At 45.8% G+C, this 23,334-nt stretch overlaps 1 long non-coding RNA gene across 1 annotated transcript in view; it reads left to right on the top strand.

Moving 5' to 3' along the window:
- The window catches only part of LOC141374906 (uncharacterized), a 366,943-nt gene that overhangs the window by 38,169 nt on the left and 305,440 nt on the right, over positions 1-23,334 (top strand). Inside the window, exons 3-4 of the long non-coding RNA XR_012382109.1 lie at positions 3,400-3,574; positions 16,178-16,273. This is a non-coding gene — a long non-coding RNA (uncharacterized lncRNA). The remainder of the gene's footprint in view (positions 1-3,399; positions 3,575-16,177; positions 16,274-23,334) is intronic.

The raw sequence follows: 23,334 nt of genomic DNA, 5'->3' as shown, positions 1-23,334 counted from the left end.
CGTGCACATCAGCTGTCTATCTGTATTCTTCGCTGCGCAGCGTGGTGTGGGGATTGGCGACTCTGAGGGCCAGCTGGGCTGCTCTTCCCACCGTGGCTTTGTGGTCCTTGGAGGAGACATTGAGAACAATCTCTGCACAGTAGGGCTCATTGCACATCAGCAGCACTTCAAACTCCTTGACCTTGTGGACTAGGAACTTCGGGAAGCCACTGGGCAGCATGTGCTTTGCTTTCTTGTTGCTCCCGTAACTAGTGTTGGGCATCAAGATCTGGCTCTTGAATCTTCTGTGCACCCTGTTGTCACTGCTTCTGGATTTCCGCCACTTGTGCTTAATTTTGACACATCGGTCTGACTGGTGCCAGATGAACTTCTTGGTCCTCTTTTTAACAATCTTGGGCTTCACCAGAGGTCTGAGGATGGCCAGGAAGCCCAGTAAGAGATGGCTGCCAAAATTTGTCCTTCATTATTAACAGTTTAGACACAGAAAGTGAGCAAATTCACATAGACACACGCACTGTTTGTAGTATTACTACACGTTCATGTCCCATAAACTGAGGAATTGGTAATTGAATTGGTAAATTCTGTGTTGCGTGAGTCCATCAGAAATGAAAAAGCTGGGGCGCCTGGGTGGTGCAGTTGGTTGAGCGTCTGACTCTTGGCTTCAGCGTGGGTTGTGATCTCACGGTCGTGAGATCGAGCCCCACATCAGGGTCCATGCTCAGTGAGGAGTCTGCTTGAGATTCTCTCTCCTTCTCCCTCTGCAACCTGCTCATGCTCTCTCTCTCTCTCTCAAAAATAAATGAATAAATCTTAAAAAAAAAATAGGATCTAGGGTTCATTATAAGTGCCTGCATCAAGTATATTTCTGACAGAAGAGAATCTCCCCTTTGACCACAGGAGCTGAATCCTCCACTTATAATTATACAGGTCTCCTAACTGGAAGCATTTCTCCCAGGTTGTCATCTAACTCCATACATTTTAAACCTTTCTCTTTCTTCTCCACCACATACTTCAGCGTCGGGTACTGTAGGATAGGTTCATGTGGTGTCTCACTCGCTGATGTGGCTGGTGTCAGGAACTGGGGCTGGTGGGCGCTTGGGTGCGGGAGTATTCTTGGGAGCTGTGTCTGCCCTGGAGTGTTTGCAGTTGTTCAACGTACGCGGGGGTGACTGCGAGCCACATAAATACATCCTGCTATAAACTCAGTGTCCCACCAGTTCACCAGTTTGACTCCTGCTTGGGTGTTCCCTGAACGCCAAGGCCACTGTAACATCACACAACGGGAGGGCAGGCATAACAGAAGGGAAACCGGGGTGGGGGGAGACAGCGCTCTTTCCACTTGTGGTTGTGACTTGATTTTGGCAGAGCTTAGAGAAACCCAAGACCATGTGCATATGTTTCTTTCCAGGGCCTTGGAAGGGGCTGCTGTGGGCGAGGTCTCTGAAGCTTTAGCTCTGTGAGCTTCACAGTGACCTGGTTAAGCTGTTGTTTGTACTTCTGGGTAGAGGGAGCCATGTAGCCCATGTGGGAGCTGTGTGACCTGTCTCTTCATAAACCTGGGTCCCTCAGTAGTAAGCATGATACTATTACTAGTATTTACTTCACTGGGAACGTCAACATGAGGGCAAGCACTGGTCTGATTGTTTATTGCTGCGTCCACAGTGCCTAGAACACATAGCCCACACTCAACAAATAGCTATTTTGCGCGTTTCATGAAATGCAGGGGGTTGGGTGTTCAGGTGCAGGCTCTCAGAGAAAAGGAAGCTGAGGCCCGGTGAGCTTTCCTGTGCTATACACTGCTGCTGGTTAGACCCAAGGGAGACCCTGAGTCTGTGGGCCTCCCTTCTTCCCACTGACCCTCCCACATGCGCTGTACAGGAAGGGGAAGCCTAACTCACTTCGAGTGCCTGAGATAGTCATCTGAGTTATTCCCTCTGTTACGGACACGAGCCAGGGTCCCTGGGTCTCATCCCTGGAATTTGCTCTGATCCATAGAACCCACTGTTGTAGAGGCTCGCCTGCCTTCTCCCGCCTCCCTGACCTGACCTGGGTCCCTGGGAATGGTGGGAGGCAAGCAGACAGTTGAAAGAACAAAGGTGAATGGTTTTGAGCCATAAAATAGTAAGCCTGAAAAACAAGTTTGGAAGATGAATGGCTTTGGGCTTGCAGAGCTTAGCAGGGGCAACCCTCAGAATTGTTGACATGCCTGCCTGGGCCAGAGCCCGTCTCTGCACAGCTCGCCTCTGTTCGGAGAGGTCTTCAAGCAAAGCCACAAGTCACCCCGTGACGTGCAACACTGGAGAGGAAGCCAGAGGGACCTCGTCAGTCAGTGGTCATCATGTCCTTGTGGGACGGGAGCTGTGGTCTAAGGAGCCAGGTGGCTGCAGGGGCTCACTCTGCCAGAAAGACGACAGAACCGCAGTCTGGGCCCTGTAGATGTACCTCTCTGCCCTCCCTCTCTGCCGGCTGTGGATTTCCAGCCACGCTCTGCACCCGCTCCCACCTCGGTTCTATTACAAGCCGCCCTGATGGCGTGGGCCCCTGCCTGGGATGCTTCGCCTTTCTACAGGGACGTCAGGAGAAGGATGAGGGTGCTCACTGCTCTTGCATCCCCCCGCCCCCCATTAAGACAACTGGGATGTTGCAGCCTTTGCTTCTAGCTTGATTCTCCCTCCAGCCCTCGGATAATATTTATATACAAACGCTGGCTCTGATCTCCACCCAGGAAAACACCAGCTGCTATTGAAAATCTTTTTGCATGTGATAGAGAGCAGAGCACGGGGCCTCACGTGGGCCCCCTTGAGCTTCTCTGAGGGTGTTAGGGAACAGCAAGTGCGTTTTATTTGTATTTTTCAAAGTCAACCCAGGGCTGTGTCCAGGCAACTGAAGGCCTATCAGAGCCAAAAATGCCTCATTCCTTTTTAGAAAAGACAAAGGGATTAGGTGTCCTGGGGACTTTAACAAATGCATTGTTGGTGGTTTTGACTGAGGTTTCACTGAGGGAAGGCGAATGCAGGAATGAGGACGCCAAAGATCCAGGCTGCCAGTGTTGTGGAGATGCCTGGAGACAGGCATGCGTAAACCGTTGGCCACGATGTCGATTAGTGCAGCCTCTTGGAGAGAAATTTGGCAACGTCTTTCATAAAAAAGGAGTATGACCTTTGATGCAGCAATTCCATTCCTTGGAAACTATCCTAGAGGGATGTTTGCCCACGTATACAAAGATCTATGTCCAGAAATGCAAAAAGTAGGAAATCGCCAATGTGTGTCTCAGCAGGGGACGGGCTTCATAAATTACAGTTCATCCACACGATGGAACACTACATGAACATTAAAGAAGAGAACAAAGCAAATATAGGAGTTCTCTTCTCCCCCACCATTCAAAGTTTTGCTTTTCAGAGTTCTGGTTACCCACGGTCAACTGAAGTTCGAAGTTCAGAAGCAGATGACCCTTTTGAAGAATCTGCAGAAGGTCGAACGTAGCCTAGCCCTCTGTCATGGTGCCTGTGTCGTTCACCTCACTTCAGCTCATCATGGAGGCATTTCATCATCTCCCTTGATCACAGAAAGAAAGGTGAGTACAGTAAATAGGGTATTTTGCTAGAAAGGGAGAGACCACATTCACCTAACTTTTATTACAGTATATTGTTACAATTGTTCCATTTTATTATTGGTTACTATTGTTAATCTGTTACTGTGCCAGATTCTTAAATTTAAATTTATCACAGGTATGTATGTGTAGGAAAAAACATAGTATATATAGGGCTTGAAACAATCCATGGTTTCTGGCATCCACTGGGGGTTTTGGAATGTACTGCCTGTGGATAAGGGGGTCTACTACAATGACAATGGCCAACACACATAGAGTACGTACTCTACACGCTATCCTAAGTGCTTTACATATTTTGTAATATTTACATATTTACAATATTAACTCATTCCATCTTCACAACAGTCCTTTGGTTACTATTAGAATATTTTTATAGGGGATGCCTGGGTGGCTCATTCGCTTAAGCGTCTGTCTTTGGCTCAGGTCATGATCTCCGGGTCCTGGGATCGAGCCCCACGTTGGGCTCTCTGCTCAGCTGGGAGTCTGCTTCTCCTTCTCCCTCTGCCTCCGCCCACCCATTCATGCTCTGTCTGTCTCTCTCTCAAATAAATAAAATATTAAAATAAGGAAAGAAAAAGAATATTTTTAAAAATGGGGAAAGAGGTATTAAGTAATTTGCCTAAGATCACATAGCTAGTAAGTGGGGAAGCTGGACTTCAAGCTGGCAGGCCCCAAGGTCTAGAACCACCACACACATGCCTGTAACTCCAGATAAAGAAAGATGCCATTGAATTATTCTCAAGTGAAAAATTCGAGTAGCAGGGAGTGTGATCTTATTTGTGTAAAAATAATTGTGTGTGTGTGCACACACATGTGTGCACATGTGAATATATCACATGTATATGTAAAATTCAAGGTGTGGAAGAATACGTATCGAAGCAGCAGTTCCCTCCAGGGAAGGATAGGAGATGGAGTGTATAAAGAGGATTTTTTTTTTTTTTTACTATTTTTTTAAAGATTTTATTTATTGGGGCACCTGGGTGGCTCAGTTGGTTAAGTGGCTGCCTTCGGCTCAGGTCATGATCCCAGGACCCTGGGATCGAGCCCCACGTCGGGCTCCTTGTCCAGCAGGGAGCCTACTTCTCCCCTGCCTGCCGTTCCCCCCACTGCTTGTGCTTGCTCTCTCTCTCTCTGGTTCTTTCTGTGTCCAATAAATAAAATCTTAAAAAAAAATAAAGATTTTATTTATTTATCTGAAGAGCGAACATAAGTGGGGGCGGGGGGAGGTGGCAGAAGGAGAAGCAGACTCCCCGCTGAGCAAGGAGCCTGATGCACGGCTCAGTCCTAGGACCTGGAAACCAAGACCTGAGCCGACGTCAGATGCTCAACCAACTGAGGCACCTACCCCCCCCTTTTTTTTTTTTACTATTAACTAGATACAGTTCTATATTTTCTGGAACAAGTGCTTTTGGAATTTTAGGAACAGTAAGACTGACCACACTATCAGGGTAATGATAATAAAATAGTCATACTTTAGTTTCTATTTCTAAATGGTCCTTAGAAAGGAGAGACTTCCTATAATCATGGGCTCAGAGTAACCCTTGTGATTAACTCCAAAGTGAAAGATGTGGAGCCAAGCCTAACAGACAGGACTAGTGATAAATTAGATGAAGGTAGTCCCAGAAATTGTTCTTCTGATTGGCTGAAAGGCATCCCGAGATAATTATTCTTACTCTCATTACCCTTCAAAGTCTTGCCTCCTCCTGGAAGCATTTGCCCAGACGCTGGAAGAGTCTGGTGATTTTTTTTTTGGACACACGGCCCCTCCTCATTCCATCTTCACTTGCCTGTCCCCTGTATTTAATGTGTTCATGTAATGCATTATTGTACCTCACATAAATACTCTAGGTATTTGGGTCTTTGTCCCCTCACCGTCCCTTCAGGGTCATTCCATCCAAATGCATTCATGATGTATTACACTTTTAGGTACTTTGCAATTTGCAAATCTTATTCCCATTTCATTATTTCAATTCACTGGGCATAGTGCCTTGTCACTGTAATGCATAATGCACTTCGTACAATGTCCCTTTCAGAGGTAAAGAACGGGCTTAAGAGCGGGTCCTATGAGAAAAATGAGAGCTATCAAAATTTTGACCCCCATTTTTATTTTATTTATTTATTTATTTATTTATTTCTTTTTTTTAAAAGATTTTATTTATTTATTTGTGAGAGAGAATGAGAGATAAAGAGAGAGCAGGAGAGGGGGTAAGGTCAGAGGGAGAAGCAGACTTCCCGCTGAGCAGGGAGCCCGACGCGGGGTTCGATCCCGGGACTCCAGGATCATGACCTGAGCCGAAGGCAGCCGCCCAACCATGAGCCACCCAGGCGCCCGACCCCCATTTTTAAATCCCAGTGTTTAAGTATTGATTTGTGAAATGTGACCCATCACAGAGAATACCGACAAATAACCTAACAGCTCTACTTATCCTGTCAGGTTGGAATGCATCCAGCATTAACAAATGTTTTATTTTAATTCTTTTTTTTTTTAAGATTATTTATTTTTTGACAGAGAGACAGTGATGAGGGAGCACAAGCAGGGGGAGTGGGAGAGGGAGAAGCAGACTTCCTGCTGAGCAGGGAGCCCGATGTGGGGCTCAATTCCAGGACCCTGGGATCATGACCTGAGCTGAAGGCAGACACTTGACGACTGAGCCACCCAGGCGCCCCTTATTTTAATTCTTGAATTAAGTTTAGGTGATAATTTTTATCTCCTATTATGTCCATAAGGAACTGAGGCTCAGGGAAGTTACATGAAGTCCTCAAAGTTGTACATGTGGAGGGGCTCCTGGGTGGCTCAGTCAGTTAAGCATCCAACCCTTGATGATCTCTCAGATCTTGATCTCAGGGTTATGAGCTCAAGCCCTGGGTTGGGCTTAATGCTGGGAGTGGAGCCTACTTTTAAAAAAAGGAGTTGTACATGTGGAAAGTGGGAGATGGATTTCTCACCCAGGTCTGTCAGTCTTTCTGCAAAATCCAAGTGCTGAGCACTCAACAGAGAAATAATAGAAATGTTTCACTCAAGGGGCATGTGGGTGGCTCATTTGGTTGAGCTTCCAACTCTTGATTTTGCTCAGGTCAGGATCCTCAGGGTCCTGGGATGGAGCCCCACTTAGGACTCTGCTCTCAGCTGGGAGTCTGCATCTCTCCCTCTCCCTCTGCCCCTCCCCTGGGCTCATGTACAGGCACTTTCTCTCTTTCTCTAAAATAAAGAAATAAACCTTAAAAAAAAAAAACACAAAAAATCCTGCAAGGTTAAAAAAAGAGAGAGAGAAGTTTCACTCAAATAACACCTCCGTTAACATACTGTTTAGCAATTTAGTTTTATTTCCTTAGTTTTACCTATTTAAAAAAACTAAATTAGAAAAATAAAAACTTGGTAACTGGAGGATATGTAAAATGTTTATGCTGTTTTCCTTTTTCACTAACATCATCAGAACTATCTTCTTTGTTGCTTCATGATGTCATTTTAAATTATTGCATACTTCTTAAAACTCAATAGTTTAAAAAACCTGATTTCCTGATTCAAGTGGGCTAGGACTTGAGAGGACATTTCTCTGAAGAGGACAAAGAGGCTGACAGGTAAATGAAAAAAATGATCACTCTTACTAATTATCAGAGGAATGTAAATCAAACCACAGTGAGATACCACCTCACACCTCACACCTGTCAAGATGGCTTTTATAAAAGAAAAAAAAGTGTTGGCAAGGATGTGGAGACATTCGAGCCCTTGCACACATTGGAATGCAAAATGGTGCAGCTGCTTTGGAAAACAGTATGGAGGTTCTTAAAAAAAATTAAAAATAGAAATACCCTATGATCTAACAATCTCACTTCTGGATATTTACCCAAAAATATTGAAATCAGGATGTCAAAGAGATATTAGCACTGCTATGTTCATTGTAGCACTATTCACAACAGGTAAGATGTGGGAGCAATCTAAGTATCCATCGACAGATGAATGGGTAAAGAAACTGGTATATACATATAATGGAGTACTATTCAGCCTTAAAAATAAAGGACATTCTACAATATGTTCCAACACATGGATGAACCTTAAGGACATCATGCTAAATGACATAAGCTGATCACAGAAAGACAAATACTACATGATTCCCTTTATGAGGTATGTAGAGTAGTCTTCATAGAAACAGTGGAATGGTGGTGTTAGGGGCTGGAGGGAGGGAGGGAGAAATGGGAATTACTAATCAGTGGGCATAACGTTTTAGTTAAGCAAGATGAGTAAGTTCTAGAGATCTGCTATACAACATTGTCCCTATAGTCAACAGTAATGTATTATACACTCAAAAATTGATTTATAGGGTAGATCTGATGTTAAGTATTCTTACCACAGTTGAAAAAACAAGGGGGTTGCCTGGGTGGCTCAGTCGGTTAAGTGTCTGACTCTTGATTTCGGCTTAGGTCATGATCTCAGCATTCCTGAAACTGAGCCCTGCTTCGAGCTCCACTCTCAGCTGGGACTCTGCCTGAGATTCTCTCTCTCCCTCTTCTTCCTCCTCTGCCCCTCCCCTCATTTGAGCTCGTGCTCTCTCTCTCTCAAATAAATAAATAAAATCTTTTTATTTTAAAAATGCATACTATTCCAGGAGAGTGCTATCCTTGGGAGGGATTCCTACACATGGAATTGGTAGGTCTTAGAATATAAATGTTTTATGATTTTTTTAAAGATTTTATTTATTTATCTGAGAGAGAGGGAATGAGAGAGAGAACACAAGGAGGGGGAGGGTCAGAGGCAGAAGCAGACTCCCTGCCAAGCAGGGAGCCCGACGCGGGACTCGATCCGGGGTCTCCAGGATCATGACCTGAGCCGAAGGCAGACGCTTAACCAACTGAGCCACCCAGGCGCCCATGTTGTATGATTTTTTATATACATTGCTAAATTGCTTTTCAAAAGGGCTGTATTAATTTGCATTTCGTCCAGTAATTTTGAGGGTCATTTTCATCACATTCTTGTAGGCATAAGTTATTGTTAAAAAATGAAAAGACACAGGAAAAAGTCTGACTTGTTTGCTAATATGTACCAGACTATTCACACTGGTTAGTTTGAAGAGTAGGATGAGGCTGGTGGTGGAGGAGGAGGGACAGTGAAGGGGGATGTCTGTTTTCTTTTCTTTCTTTCTTTTTTTAAAAATTTATTTATTTTAGAGGGAGAGAGAGAGTGTGTGCGTGAGTGGGGGAGAGGGGCGGGAGAGGGAGAGAAGGAATCCCAAGCAGACTCTACTCTCAGCACCGAGTCCGAGGCGAGCTCGATCTCACAACACTGAGGTCATGACAAGAGCCGAAACCAAAAATCAGATGCTTAACCTACTGAGCTACCCAGACACCCCATATGTCTGTTTTCTACGTTACCTAATGCAGTACTGTTAAAAAAAAAAAGGTTTTTTTTTTTTTTTAAAGATTTTATTTATTTGAGAGAGAGCGCACAAGAGCCGGGTGAGGGGCAGAGGGAGAAGCAGATCCCCCACCCCCTGTTGAGCAGGGAGCCCGATATGGGCTCAATCCTGGGACTCCGGGATCATGACCTGAGCCGAAGGCAGATGCTTAACCGACTGAGCCACCCAGGTGCCCCTAAAGATATTTTATTATAGGCACATATTACTTTTGTAATATGTATTTTTTTAAGTTTTTATTTTGAAATAATTTGTCTTACAGAAAAGTTGCAAAAATAATACAAAAAATTCCCTGTATACCCTTTGCAATATGCTTTTTTTTTTTTTAAGATGAAGTAATTAGAAATGTTCCCCAAATGTCAATCCTTACATCCTCAAGACACTGTAAGTCAGGGTTTCTTAGCAGGTAGGATCCAACAGCAGCTTGGGGAGATGCTCAATAAAAGGCAGACTCTTGAGCTTGGGCGGGATCTATGAAATCAGAATGTTCACTGGTGAGTCTGAAAAATCAGCATTTAAACAGCCTCACCCGAGGCCGTTCTCAGACCCCCCAAAGGCTAAGAAACACTGTTGAAAGTTTCCTCCTTTTCATTTTATTTTCTCCAGCGATATTATGGCTTCCTTACTTGGAAAGCCCTTCAGTGTGCTAAGATTGGGAAAAGTGACTGAAATATGAGCATCTTTGTTGCAACTTTTCACACTTTGTGTTGCTACTGCTCTGCTGCAGCCAAGCTGTCTTGTAAAAAGGCCTGCTTTCTCCCTCAAACTAGAAAAAAAGCACCCCAAGGGAGGCTGGGTCCAGAATTGCCGTGTGGCTGGTGGTGGTCCTACTGCCCTTGCCGCTTCTATCCTGGCTCAAGGCCTTCGTGTCTCCCGGCTTCCTTGGAGCCACAGCCAGGGGGCCCTGAGACAGCGGCAGTGGCGAATGGGGTCGGGGGTGGGTGGGGTGCATGCAGGGGGGTGCGGTGGGGTGGGATCCCCTCAGGTCCTGGCTCCCAGTCCTCCTGCCATTTCTTTTGTTTACTGCTGATGCTTTTCCATGGATGGTTTGTCTCTCTCAGACACTGTGAGCGTGCCCCTTCCACGAGTGTGTTATGCCCTGGCCATTTGCCGGCTCATCTCCAGAGGGACCCCTTCACCTGCCCCCACCACCTCCACCTGCCTCTCCACCCCAGAGGTGTTCTTTCCGAACTGTAGACCCGACCGTGTCACCTAATAGCTTAGTGGTTTAACGACGATGAGAAAGGAGTGTGGGAAATGTGGCCGGAAGGACAGCAGAGAGCCAAACTGTGGAGAATGTAAGATGAAGTTAAATGTGGTTTGGTCCTGAGTTTATTGTTTCCTACATTAAAAAAGGAATACAACATACCAAGTGTTATAAACCTGCATTATTCCTTTGAAATGGAAAAAAAAAATGTTTCAACAGTGTCATAGTGGTTAATATAGACAATGTGGAAAATAAAATGGAAAGTCAGGGGAAACCCTTGCCTGCAGATCACCGGCCAGATTAAGCTACTGTCTACACCTGGGTGTGGAACAGTGTGGAGGATGAGGGCACGGGCCTTGAATCGTTCAAATCTGAATTCAGATCCCTTCTTTCCCCGCTATTAGCTGGAGGCACCCATTAGGCAGCTTAATTATCTTCTTGGAGCTTGGATTTTCTCCCTGGTAAAGGGAAGATCAAAATTGTTCCTAACTTGTCATGAAGGTTAGGTGAGATAAGACTATAAAGCAGTTCATTAGCAGGATGCTTACTTAGTAAGTGCAAGTTCTTCTTCATGGTGTTCATTTCCTTTTGGTCCTTTCCCTGCAAGTAGTATTTTTGGTTTCACATAGTTGGGATCACACTGTCTTTATAATTTTATTTCCTGCCTGTTATGCTTAACATGGTAGCGGAAGCATTTTCCCTGCTGTTTTCAACTCATAAACATACATTTCAGTGGTTCCATAATATCCAATTGAATGGATATATCAGATGCATCATAGTTTAGTTAACCATTTCTTTATCGTTAGTCATAGGAATTATTCCAAGTTCCTCATTCCAGATAACCCTATGTATGAACATCTTTATGTGTAAAATGTCACCCTTTTTCTGCCAGTCACTGCCAGTTAACAACCATTTCCTTGGGGAAAAGTCTTAGAAGAGAGATTAGAAAGTCAGAGGGCATGCACTTATTTCAAGGTTTATGACCTATGCTGACAAACTGGTTCCTGTAGAGTCGGCCTTCACTTCTATTTTCAGGGCAACAGACAAGAGACTCGGGCTGAGGGACCTAGATTTTATTACGCAGTGTAGCTGCTGACGTGCCAGACAGGGCTGGAGGATCACACTCAGATGTGGGGTTTGAGTGGATTCATCTGGCAGCCCTTGGGAGGGTGGATGGAGGCGGGGCCCATGTTAGGGGCTTCTGGGGTGAGGCTCTGCCTTGCTCTGCAGGCCGTCGGTGCCATAACTGTCCACGAGACTGGTCATCTCCCCAAGGCAGCTAGGGTTCCCATCTATAGGAGAGCTTATGGTCACAGTCTCACAATCCCGTTTTCTTGGTGAGTTGCTCCACTTATGTGTGCTTTGTCCATCGGTCATAAGTCACTTCAGGTTGTTTCTGTCCTCCGTGATCAAAATGACAAGGACTCTTCATCTGTAGGGATCACAGTATAAGACAGTAAGTTTGGGAGCTCTGGTGTCACTGCCTGGACTGGGGTCCCAACCCTGCCACTTAGTATCTGTGATTTGGGGCCACACTTTTCCAATCTGGAAAATGGTATCTACCTCATAGGATTCAAGAAGGCGTTGTATATTCAGCAAAGTGCTGAGTGTTTGGCAGTCTTCTTATCTATCTCCTTCTTTTTATTTTATTTTATTTACTTTTTTTTTAAGATTTTATTTATTTATTTGAGAGAGCGAGAATGAGAGAGAGAGAGAGCACATGAGAGGGGGGAAGGTCAGAGGGAGAAGCAGACTCCCCGCTCAGCAGGGAGCCCGATGTGGGACTCGATCCCGGGGCTCCAGGATCATGACCTGAGCCGAAGGCAGTCGCTTAACCAACTGAGCCACCGAGGTGCCCTATCTCCTTCTTTTTAAATTATTATTTTTTAACTGTCTACACTTCTTTTATTGAAAATGTGATATGATATTAAATAGTAGTTTAAGTCACTTCACTCTAACACAATTATTTCTTTTTTTGCAAATTACCTTCTAAGCCTTTCCCACATCTCTGTATGTTTTATTTTTTAAAAATTTTTATCGTTATGTTAATCACCATACATTACATCATTAGTTTTTGACGTAGTGTTCCATGATTCATTGTTTGTGCATAACACCCAGTGCTCCATGCAGAACGTGCCCTCTTTAATACCCGTCACCCGGCTAAATTAAAGTCTTTGGTTGAAAGAAAGTAATTCAGCCTGTAGATTCACCACTTTCCTTCCTTCTAAAACCCAGCAAGGGCGTGGACATTAGGGAACAATATCAGGAAGCCCACCTTCCCCAAATATGTGCCTATCTGAAACCGTGGGGAGGGAGGGAGGTGGGTTGGGGAAGCTGCAGTGATGGACCGAACCATCCTGGGATGGGATACTCTAAGGGCTCAAACCAGGACAGTCCCTGGCAATCTAGGGTGCTTGGTCATCCTAGCATGATGGGACTGGGTGACAGGATCTGGTAAAGTTGTCCAACAGAGAGAGAACCAAAATCTGGAGTATTTGGTAAGGATTGTCTTTTCCTTTAGTTATTGTTTGACAAACCCACTTGGACACTCACTTCACCTGGAACTTCTTGGGATGAATTGGCTGTGAGAAAGGAGACCCACCCACTTGGGGTAGGGGTGGGGTGGCTGATAATTAAGAGCCTCCCAGGAAGCAGGGGCCTGGCACTTTAAGTATCTTACAGACTCTGGGGTGAGTGAAGTGAAGGCTATGTTAGCGCTCACCCTTTTTCCCATCCTGGCTGGTTGAGCTGCTCTCCAGCAGCTCTCTTTCTTGGCAGTTAGGGGAGTTGGTAGCTCTCAGTGCACGATGACGACGGTTGGTTCCCACTTCTGCCCCAGGTACCTTCCTAGACCTGGGTCTGTCTATGTACATACGTACATACGTACAGTACCCAGAGACAGGCCACCGGAAGGGAAAGTGACAGAGCTTAGGCTGCGGGCTAGTGGAGGGGGTCAGAGTCTATTTCCTCTTCCAGCCCTTTCAAAGCATTTTTAATCCGATTAGGTTTTCAACAAACACTTGAAGGTTTGCCCTCCTCTGAGAGGCTCACAGGGCTGAGGAAGAGCCTTCCTCTGTTTGCTTTTCCTTTATGTGGAAACCTACTTGGGCGGTTTCTACAATCAACTCTCCCCCCCCCCCCCCCCCCCCCCCCCCCCCCCCCCCGCCCCGGGATTCCAAGCAGGCTGGAATTCACCAACCACAGGGCCCTGGCTCCCGTGGCTTTCCCGGCCTAATGAACCCTCAGGCCCTCCAGGAGCAACACTCTGTGGTAGACTAACCTCCCTCTTGCAGGGCAGCCTGCAGTGTGGCATCTCTCCTTCTGTGGATGGACAAAGCCAGGAAGATGGGGGCCAAGCTGGGCTTGGTTTTGGAGAGCCAGAGACCTGGCTCTCAGCCCCGCACTGCTCCTCTTTATTTATTTAGTAAACTCTACGCCCAATGTGGGGCCTGAACTCACCACTCAGATATCAAGCACTCCCTCCCCCTTTTATTTTTATTTTTTATTTTTAAGATTTTATTTATTTGAGAGAGAGAGAGAGAGAGCATGAGAGGGGGGAGGGTCAGAGGGAGAAGCAGCTTTCCTGCCGAACAGGGAGCCTGATGTGGGACTCGATCTCGGGACTCCAGGATCATGACCTGAGCCGAAGGCAGTCGCTTAACCAACTGAGCCTCCCAGGCGCCCCTCCCCTACCCTTTCTAATTAAGCCCCTACTAGGGGTCAGGCAGTGTCTATGTGCTGGAAGGAGGAGACACACAAACAGACATGTGTCGGACTGTATAGATGGAGAAAACACTGGAAGTGGGTGGCGTGGAAGGGAAGGAGGGCAGATGGTCAAGATAGATTTCTCTGCTTTGTACTGTATATCAGTGTATTATATAGGTAGCAAATTAAACATACATATTCATGTACATGTTAATACACATATTAAACCAGAGACTTATCCCTTGTGATCAGTAGGATCACTGCTAGGTGAGGTACAGGGTCAAGCCTTGGAAGATTCGGGAATGACTTCCCAGAGGAGGCGGCAGGTAAACGGACAGTGAGAGACAAGTGGAAGTAGCTAGATTTGTTCATTCAACAAAGAGCTGTTGAGTGTCAGCGGGATGTCGGACACTGCTCTAGATGGAAGCTAGGAGGCTAGTGGAGAGCAGAACGTGTGCAGACCCTGCCAATCCCGTGGGGAGACACAGATGAACGAAGAACGAACAGATCACATGTTAGGTGGTGTTGGAGAAAAATTACTGTGGCACGGGTTAAAATGGTAAGGAAGGGTTGATCAGGACTGTTTCTGTAGGGAAAAGAGAGTGAGCTCCACGATGAATATAACAAAGACAGCTGGACATCTGTAATGAGTGGGAGTGGGTCCGTGGATGGAGGAGACATCAAAGGTGGGGGAAATTCTTGTTAAATCATCAGGATTCTTGCAGAAGGCAGGCCAAGCAGTTAAACATCAGAGGCGGCGGGTGGAGGAATTTGGTCAGATATCAAGGGTACGGGCTCATTAGCAGGACTCATTGTTGAAGCCTGGCCAAGGTGGAGGCCTAGTTGACAAGGGCTCAGAGGAGCCTCACAGAAGTTTGGTCAAAGAGAGTGTTTGGTGGTGGCCAAAGGTGTTGCGAATTAAAATGAAGGACGCGTGGGAGAGAGCAGCTAGAGAGAGATGGGGGCTGCTTTTTATCAGACAGTGTTAGCAAGGCGTCTTGAGGAAGGTAATTTCCCAGCAGAAATGTAAACGGTGTCAAGGAGCCAGACTTTCCAAACACCCCAGGAGAAAGTGTCCCAGGAAGAGGAAACAGCAAGTGGGAAGGCCGTGAGGGGTGGGTTGGTGTGTCTGAGCAACTGTCAAGAAGGCGGAGGTGGATGTGGTTGGGGGGTACAGGGGAGGAAGACTGAGAGCCAAGGGGGAGGGGGCAGACCGTGCAGGTCCTGTTCCATCTTTTCAGTCAGGGTTTCTCAGTCATTTTAACGAGAGTCTCCTTCCCTGAGCAAAAATCAAGCAACAAAGGGAGGAATGCCTCCCCATTTAACTCGGAGGAGAAGGAGAACTACAGAAGACGCAAGGAGGGTTGGTTGAAATAAAGTTGGAGCTGCCCTCGTTTGGCTGGCTGCCATTCCTATAAATATCGCCCTCCCGGTCCTGGAAAGGCCTCAGTGACGGCTGTTGCGAGCTACTGGGGAACATCCTTCCTGTTCAGATGTCCAGGAGTTGGCTGCGTGTGGACATCCGCGCAAAGTGCCTGGAAGCAGGGGGTGAGCTCGCAGAACAAGAAGTTAGGGATTCTGAGCCCGCTCCTTTTACTCTCGGGGCCGGCCCCACTTCCTCTGGGGGCCCAGGCATCCCTCTGGCAAGTCTTCAGCAAAGAACTCTGCAGAAGTCATTGGCCAGACTTAGAACTAATCCTTTGTGCCAAAGGGGTTGGTGGAGGGGAGGGAGCTTTGCCAGAACCAGGATGTTCCTTGCTAGTGGTGAACCCTGCTGCCTCCCAGCCATCCCACTGCTTTTCTTTGGGAAGTGGGGGAAATGGAATTGAGGGGCCAGTGTAATTCGGCAACATGTGAGTTAAAAAGCAGATGAAAACCCACAGAGTAACCAGACATTCTTCTCTTTGCATGCAAGATCCTGCTGAATGTTGGAAGAGGAAGGAATATTTTTCTTGCTTTTCAGACATTACATCCTGTGAGGAGAAGATTTGGAACAGATGGGGGCCAGGGGGACCTCACTGTATTTGCTTGTTTCCCCCTACCCCCTCCCACAACCAGAAATGGTTCATTTATTTTTTTCCTAGTGAAGTTAAATTTTTTTTTTTTTTTTTTTAAAGAGAGAGTAGGAAAGTAAGATATCAGGGGCTGGGGAGAAAATCCACAAGGTTCTAGAAAAAAATCCACTTTTGATCACAGCAGCTAATTCTATGTCTAAAGATAGATAATTAACTCAAAATTTCATTTTAGGTTTAATCGCTATTCCAGTGACTTCTACATTAATGAGGGGAGCAAGATGAAGGATCCCTTACCAGGTGGAGAAAGAGGCTTTCTTAGTAGTGAAAGGTAAGGAGTGTTTCTGAAATCGTGGGTACACAATATGGGAAAAACAAAATTGATAGTGTTTTGTGGGAGTAGCTCAGATGTCTGAATGATTTTTAGTCCCCCTCTGTTGGAGTGATTGCTTTAGAGAAGATGGTGGGTGTGGTGACATGAAGGGGCTCTGGTGTACTTGATTGGCTGCAGTGGGGTCCCTGGCATGGCTGTGGGCAGCTAGATGCCTGGTGTGATATTAGTCCCCAAACCACAGCTGGTCCTTTTTGCTGAAGAATGTTCAGAGCACAGTTCTCCTTCCCCTGAACCCTGAAGGGGGCTCTGCCAGTGGAGTCCGGTGGCAGTAATTAGCCGGGGTGGGCCAGCGAAACTGCCTGCTGTGGTTTTATCTGTTCCCCAAAGGGAGTATGGGGTGATTGCATGTGAAAAGGGAAGAACACGCAGCATCTGTGTTTTCCGTTATTGTCCTTCCCTTCTGACTCCTTGGAGCCTGTGTTGGGGCTGTCTCTTAATTCTTGGGAGGGGATTGTGAGCACCCAGCTCTGGTCCACTGCTTGCCTCTAGCATGCTGTTTCTGAAGGATGTTCTGGAGAGTTGGTTTACTGAGTCTACAGCCCCAGCAAGCTGATTCGGGAAGGGGAAGAGGGAGGTGCTAATGGTTGTAAGTTCAGGTTCCCGGTGGATAGGGAGAGCTACTATGTTGGGCTCTCCTCCCCGCCTATACGATACATCTTGCTACGGCAAGAAAGACCTAATTTAGGGGCACCTGGGTGGCTCAGTCAGTTAAGCGTCTGCCTTTGGCTCAGGTCACGATCCCAGGGTTCCGGGATCGAGTCCCACATTGGGCTCCCTGCTCAGTGGAAAGCCTGGAGTGGAAAGCTCTCTCCCTCTGCTGCTCCCCCCTGCTTGTGTGCTCAGTCTCTCTCTCTGTCAAATAAATAAATAAAATCTTTTTTTTTCTTAAAGACCTAATTTAAAAACTAGTTGACAGGAGAGAAATATGGCCCATGTGCCTAGAATGGGATCTCCCATCTTGATTCTTCACTCTCAACTTCTAAAACTAGATAATGTGGTAGATGATATGTAATGAGAGCAGTAGGTCCTGCCTCCCTGCCTGTTGTTCACTTCCCCACAGACATATCTGGCCATTGGAGAGGATTCTGGAAGAGCAGCACATAGTGCTTGAGTACCATTACCTACTGGTCACTGCAGTTAGGACTTCAGAGGACACATCAGTGAATAAAATACAGGTCTTGTTTCCCCAGAACCCAAATGCCCATATAAGAGCATTTAATTCACGGTGGAATCACCAGGGTTAGGCAAGCATATACAGAAGGAGACCAAATACTTTCAGTTAGCAAGTATTAATTGAGTGCCTGCTATTTGTGAGACCCTGTGGATCCAACAGAGGATGGGACAGACAGAGTACCCACCTTGTTGGAACTACAGTCCGGTGTGGTGGATGGCCTCATCAAAAGCTCTGGAGCTACAGTCTGTGGGAATTGCTGTGTTAGAGGACACAAAGGGTGCTGTAGGTCTGTCATGCAGACTTGGGGAACTGGGAATGCCTTCCTGGAGAGGTGATGTTTAAGTTAATCCATGAATAAGAAGAGCCAACATTTGTCAAGTGTTTACTCTTATTAGTTGGTCTGGTACTGTCCTTTAGTCCTGACATCACTTTTATTTGTTCCCTCTTTTACTCTGAAAAGTACTGTGTGTGGGTGTTGAGTCATATGGAAACCCGTGACGTGCCCAGTGTGGCTGTGGCACCTCCACCACTAGAGTAGTGCCCGCTCATACTCTGTGCTCGAAAATGACCTGTTTGCTGGTCACTTGGCTAACCTTATTTCATCCTCAGAACAACCCTGGGCTGGGTAGCAGTTTAGTGGTTAGGAGTGCTTTTGGTTGCAAGTAAAAGAAACCTTTTGTAACAGTGGCTTTAGTCACGATGGCGTTTATTGTGGACAAAACAAGGAATATGGGGTTGGTGGTCCACAGGTTGGCGGGGGCTCACCAATGACATCAAGGACTCAGATGCTTGTTCTCTTTCTATTCCACCATCAGGGGTGGCTACGTAATATATGGGGTCCAGTGCAAATGAAAATGCAGGATTCCTGGTTTAAAAAGTGGGGAAAAGGGGCGCCTGGGTGGCTTGGTTGGTTGGGCGTCTGCCTTCCGCTCAGGTCATGATCCTGGAGTCCTGGGATCGAGTCCCGCATTAGGGTCCCTGCTTGGTGGGGAGTCTGCTTCTCCCTCTGACCCTCCCCCATCTCATGCTCTCTCTCTCTGTCTCATTCTCTCTCTCAAATAAATCAATAAAATCTTTAAAAAAAAAATAAAGAAAGAATAAAAAGCGGGGAAAAAAGTGCCATTTAAGGTACTCAAATGTAAAGCTTTTTACTTTCTTTGTAATCTTTCTTTTGACTATGGCAATTTATTTTGCTACTTAATGTTCTAAGAAAAGAAACTACAATATTAAATTGTTATCACAAATTTTACCGTTTATATTGTGAAATGCTGGTTTTAAATGCAAGCATAAGGGAATTTAACCTGTATGCAAAATTATGCCATTATATTCAAATGAGATAATATTCAAATTATCTTTTTTAGCAAAATGTTTTTCTTCTAAGAAATTTATCGATGAAAAGTAAAAAGCAAAATAAAATTTATAGTGTTAAAATTATAGTCAAAATTATTTTAAAGCTAAGAAACCATTTCAAATTTTTTAAACCTGAGTTTTTTTTTAAGAATTTAATATCTGCAGTTACAGTGCTCAATGTCCATTTCTTTTTCTTTCTTTCTTTTTTTTTTTTAGATTTTTTATTCATTGACAGAGAGGGAGAGAGGGAACACAGCAGGGGGAGTGGGAGAGGGAGAAGCAGGCTTCCTGCTGAGCAGGGAGCCCAATGTGGGGCTCGATCCCAGGACCCTGGGATCATGACCTGAGCCGAAGGCAGATGCCTAACGACTGAGCCACCCAGGCGCCCCTCAATGTCCATTTCATTTGCAAAATAAAGAATTAGTATTATGCTTCATGAATGCTCTGTTTCATATGAGTGTGGGAGGAGGAGTATCTGCATGTATGGCACGCATATATGCAGTAGGATGTAATTTTGCTAAGTGTTCCTCAACCACTGTTTGCAGCTGGTGTTACTATAGCTCTGGTGTGTGAGTACCTCTGGAACCATGAATAGGAACAGAAGCAAGAAAATGGATATTCAGGACTCGTGAGTTCCTATACTTTGTTTTGCAAGAATGTGCTGCCTTTGTGCTGAGAGGAAGGACCCAACAGGCTTGTTTGTCTTCTCTCTTCTGTGAAAGCTCCTGCCACTCAGGTCCTCCTTAGAGTCGTAGCAGTGTTGGTCTCTGGTGGTGGCCAAAGCACAATCCACAACCTTCTCATTTGGGATGCAGCTACCTTTTTTTGAGGGTGTAGGGCAAGAGATGGGAAGTGTTGGTCTGGCATCTGAACAGTGTTGGTCATCACAGCAGATGCTGAGGGTAAGTCGTGCTGTGTGACCCTCAGGGACAGAAGTGCCCGTGTGTTCTTTAGCTTTTATGTGTGTGTTTGTGATAGATGAGACCCTCTAAAGCACGGGGCTCAGGGAAGGGACCTCTCTTGCCTGGTTCTAAAGGTAGTACTGTGTTTTTAGAAATCCTCAGCCAACTTCTTTTTAAGGTGTATTGGCCAGGATTAATCATTGGCAAAAGGAAGGTGGGTTTCTATAATTTACTTAAACCAGTCATGATGGATTCCCTAGAATGAGCATGTGGCCTCTGAAAGAAACTGGGGTTCTGTTAGGAAGAAGAGAGATAGCTGGGTACTCAACCAATGATGTGTCCTCAATTATTATTCTCATTTTTCTGAAAGGAAAATTGAAGCTTGGAAAGGTTAAAGTCACACACCTGGAAAGAGGTGGAACTGTGGTTGAACTCAGAAAGCCTGACTTGGAATATGTCTTTTTTTTTTTTTTTTTTTTACTTGGAATATGTCTTGACCACTGTCCTTACTGCTTCCCCTGGCTGTTGAGCAGGAGTTAGCCTTGTTGAGGGAGTGAGGCACTAAAGAGGGCTGGAAGGAGCATTCCAGGCAGAAGAAACAGCAGGTACAAAAAGCCCAGAGGAAGGCAAGAGATGGCATGATCTAGCTGAGAAGTGAAAGATATCATGGGAACCTTGAGCCATGCTGTGTGAAGGGGAGCACCGGGGGATAAGGCTGGAGAACAGATGCAGCTAGGGCTGCTGGGTGGAGACCGGAGGTGCCAAGAGTAGAAAGAGGCATGGGCTAGGAGGTTGTTGAAAGACTCTAGTGCGGCTGACATAATGGTAACTGAAACAGGGGGGCAGGGAGAAGGGTATGTGTGCAATCAAAAGATATCTAGAGGGGCGCCTGGGTGGCTCAGTCATTAAGCGTCTGTCTTCGGCTCAGGTCATGATCCCAGGGTCCTGGGATCGAGCCCCGCATCGGGCTCCCTGCTCAGCAGGAAGCCTGCTTCTCCCTCTCCCACTCCCCCTGCTTGTGTTCCCTCTCTTGCTGTGTCTCTCCCTGTCAAATAAATAAATAAAATCTTTAAAAAAAAAAAGATATTTAGAAAGCAGAATGATAAGATTTGGTGATATAAAGGTGAAGGAGAAGGAAGAATCAAGGATAACACCTGAATTTATGGCTTAGAAATGGGTTGGTGGACCTGCCATTCAGATACAGAAAACAGGACATGGTGCCAGGGGAGAGGGTAGAGGAGAATGAGTCCAATTTTTTTTTTTAAGTCTGATGTCCCACATGTCAAGTTCAAGAACATACAGTCGAGCTGTCCTGTAGACTTTAGAGTCTGCAACTCAGGATAGAAGTCTATGCTAGAGAGATGTGGGGCTTCTTCATGTACAACATTTGGATTCCACTGTGGGTAAATGTGTAACATGTGAATAGGGAGTGAGGACAAGCCTCAGAATCCCAGTGTATAAGAAAAGGGGGCCCACAGAGGAAACTGGTAAGTTGCTGCCTCAAATAGAAGAATTCAGGAGAATTTGGTGTTACTAAAGCCAAGGAAAGATGGCTTTAATGAGGGAAAAGTAAGCCCTGAGAAATGGGTACCGTGGTAATTGACAGATTGTAGCGAAGGGTGTGTCATAGAGTGCCACAACTTGGTAGCAGGAAGTTGACAGGACACTGGGATGTGGGAGAGTAGAGGGGATTTGGATGTAAGGGGGGTGGTAGCTATAGAGCTATGGGAGGATCCAAGGAAGGTTTAAAAAAACACACACAAAACAAAACAAAACAAAAACACAGGGAAGACTTGGTCCTGTTGATTTGCTGGTGAGAAGTAGACTTCTGGTAGACCTGAGGTTGCAGAGACAGAGAAGAGGTGGGTAATGAATAGTGCAAGCACTTGTGGGGGCAGGAGGGGGTGGGATCTAGGGCTCAGATGGGGAGGGTACTGTGTCTGAGGGAAGGATGTGGCTCCCATCGGAGCAGGTGGGGAAAAGGCAAGGAGGATGCACATGTGGGAGCGTGTGTGGGACCAAGAATTTGAGTTTCCATTTGGATGGTTTGCTCTGTAAGGCAGTGGAAAGAGGAGGCGGTAGGTCAGATGTTTAGGAAGGCTGAGCTCTGAATTGTCTCCCATGGAGACAAGAGGGCTGTCTGGGGAGAGGGGCAGCAGCTCCACTGTGCAACTTCATCCAGCATAGCCATGGATGTCCCTGTACTTAGAAGGGTTTCCTGCTTCAATGCTCTGCTGCCACTGTCTTGGAATTCTTACTTATTGAACGAAGAGCCCCTCATTTTCATTTTTTTGTGTAAATATATCCCTTGTAATATTTGGGACACACTTATATTAAAAATTATTCATTGTGCATCTGAAATTCAGATTCCACTGTATTTTATCTGGTGACCTTACGTGGAGCTGGGAAATTTTTGGCCAGTCCTACTGGAAGGCCGAGGATGATAGTGAGGTGGTGTCACAGGTCCCAGGAGGTCTCCTCTATGAAGTGGTGGTGGGTGTGCAGACTGGGTTTGTTGTTGCTGCTATTTAGAGGCTGTGCAACCATCTTCTGAGGTCTCAGCCACCTGAACGTCTGTGTGGAGAAGGCAAACGGTATGGGGCGTCTAGATTCAATCATTTCGTGCCTCACTTGGGTGAAACCCAAAGCCCTTACCTAGGTTTGTGAGGCTCTGCCTTCCCTCCCATTTCATCTCCCACCCTTGCTGTGCGTACTGCAGCCTCTGGTCAGCTTGCTGCTCCTCAAACACTCCAAGCTTGGTGAGCCCCAGGCCTCTGCTCTGCTGGTTCCTTCTGCCTGGAATGTTCTTCGTGTAAGTCACCTCAAGGCTTCTGGTTCTTTGTTCTCTCTGGATCCCTCAGAGGCTTTCCCTGACCACCTTTTTTTTTTTTAAATTTTATTTGAAATTTTTAAATTTTTTTTTTTTTTTAAAGATTTTATTTATCTATTTGACAGAAAGAGCCAGAGAGCACAGTGGAGGAAATGGCAGAGGGAGAGGAAGAAGCAGGCTCCCCACTGAGCAAGGAGCCTGATGCAGGACTCGATCCCAGGACCTTGGGATCATGACCTGAGCTGAAGGCAGACTCTTAACCATCTGAGCCACCCAGGTGCGCCCCTGACCACTGTTTTACAACAGTGCCACCCCCTCCATCTTTTGTACTGTTCTGTGTTGCCTCCTGTCATTTCTCACCACCTGATAAACATTTATTTCGTCTCTTTGGTTTAAAATGAAGGCACCACCGGGATACTTTATCTCGCTTACTGATGTAACCCCCGTTCCTAGGCACACAGAGGAAACTTAAACATCTGTTGAAGTGATAACATAAAATTATACATCTTATCAGTATTTTAGATCAAGCTTTTTAATAGGTGAATTTTTAAAAATTTTGGGGTGTGTGTGTATATATACACATAGGTGTGTGTGTGTGTGTGTGTGTATATATTTATATATCTGTAATGCTCAACAATGAAAGGAATGAACTAATGATATGTACACCAACATAGATAAATCTCAAAAGCATTGTGATAAGTGAAAGAAGCCAGACTCAAAAGGCTACACACTGAATAATTTC

The sequence above is a fragment of the Callorhinus ursinus genome, unplaced genomic scaffold (genome assembly GCF_003265705.2).
Source record: "Callorhinus ursinus isolate GAN/ISIS: 27379988/994484 unplaced genomic scaffold, GSC_fseal_2.0 scaffold23, whole genome shotgun sequence".
Taxonomy (NCBI): domain Eukaryota; kingdom Metazoa; phylum Chordata; class Mammalia; order Carnivora; family Otariidae; genus Callorhinus; species Callorhinus ursinus.
This window is presented reverse-complemented; position numbering and strand designations above follow the sequence as displayed.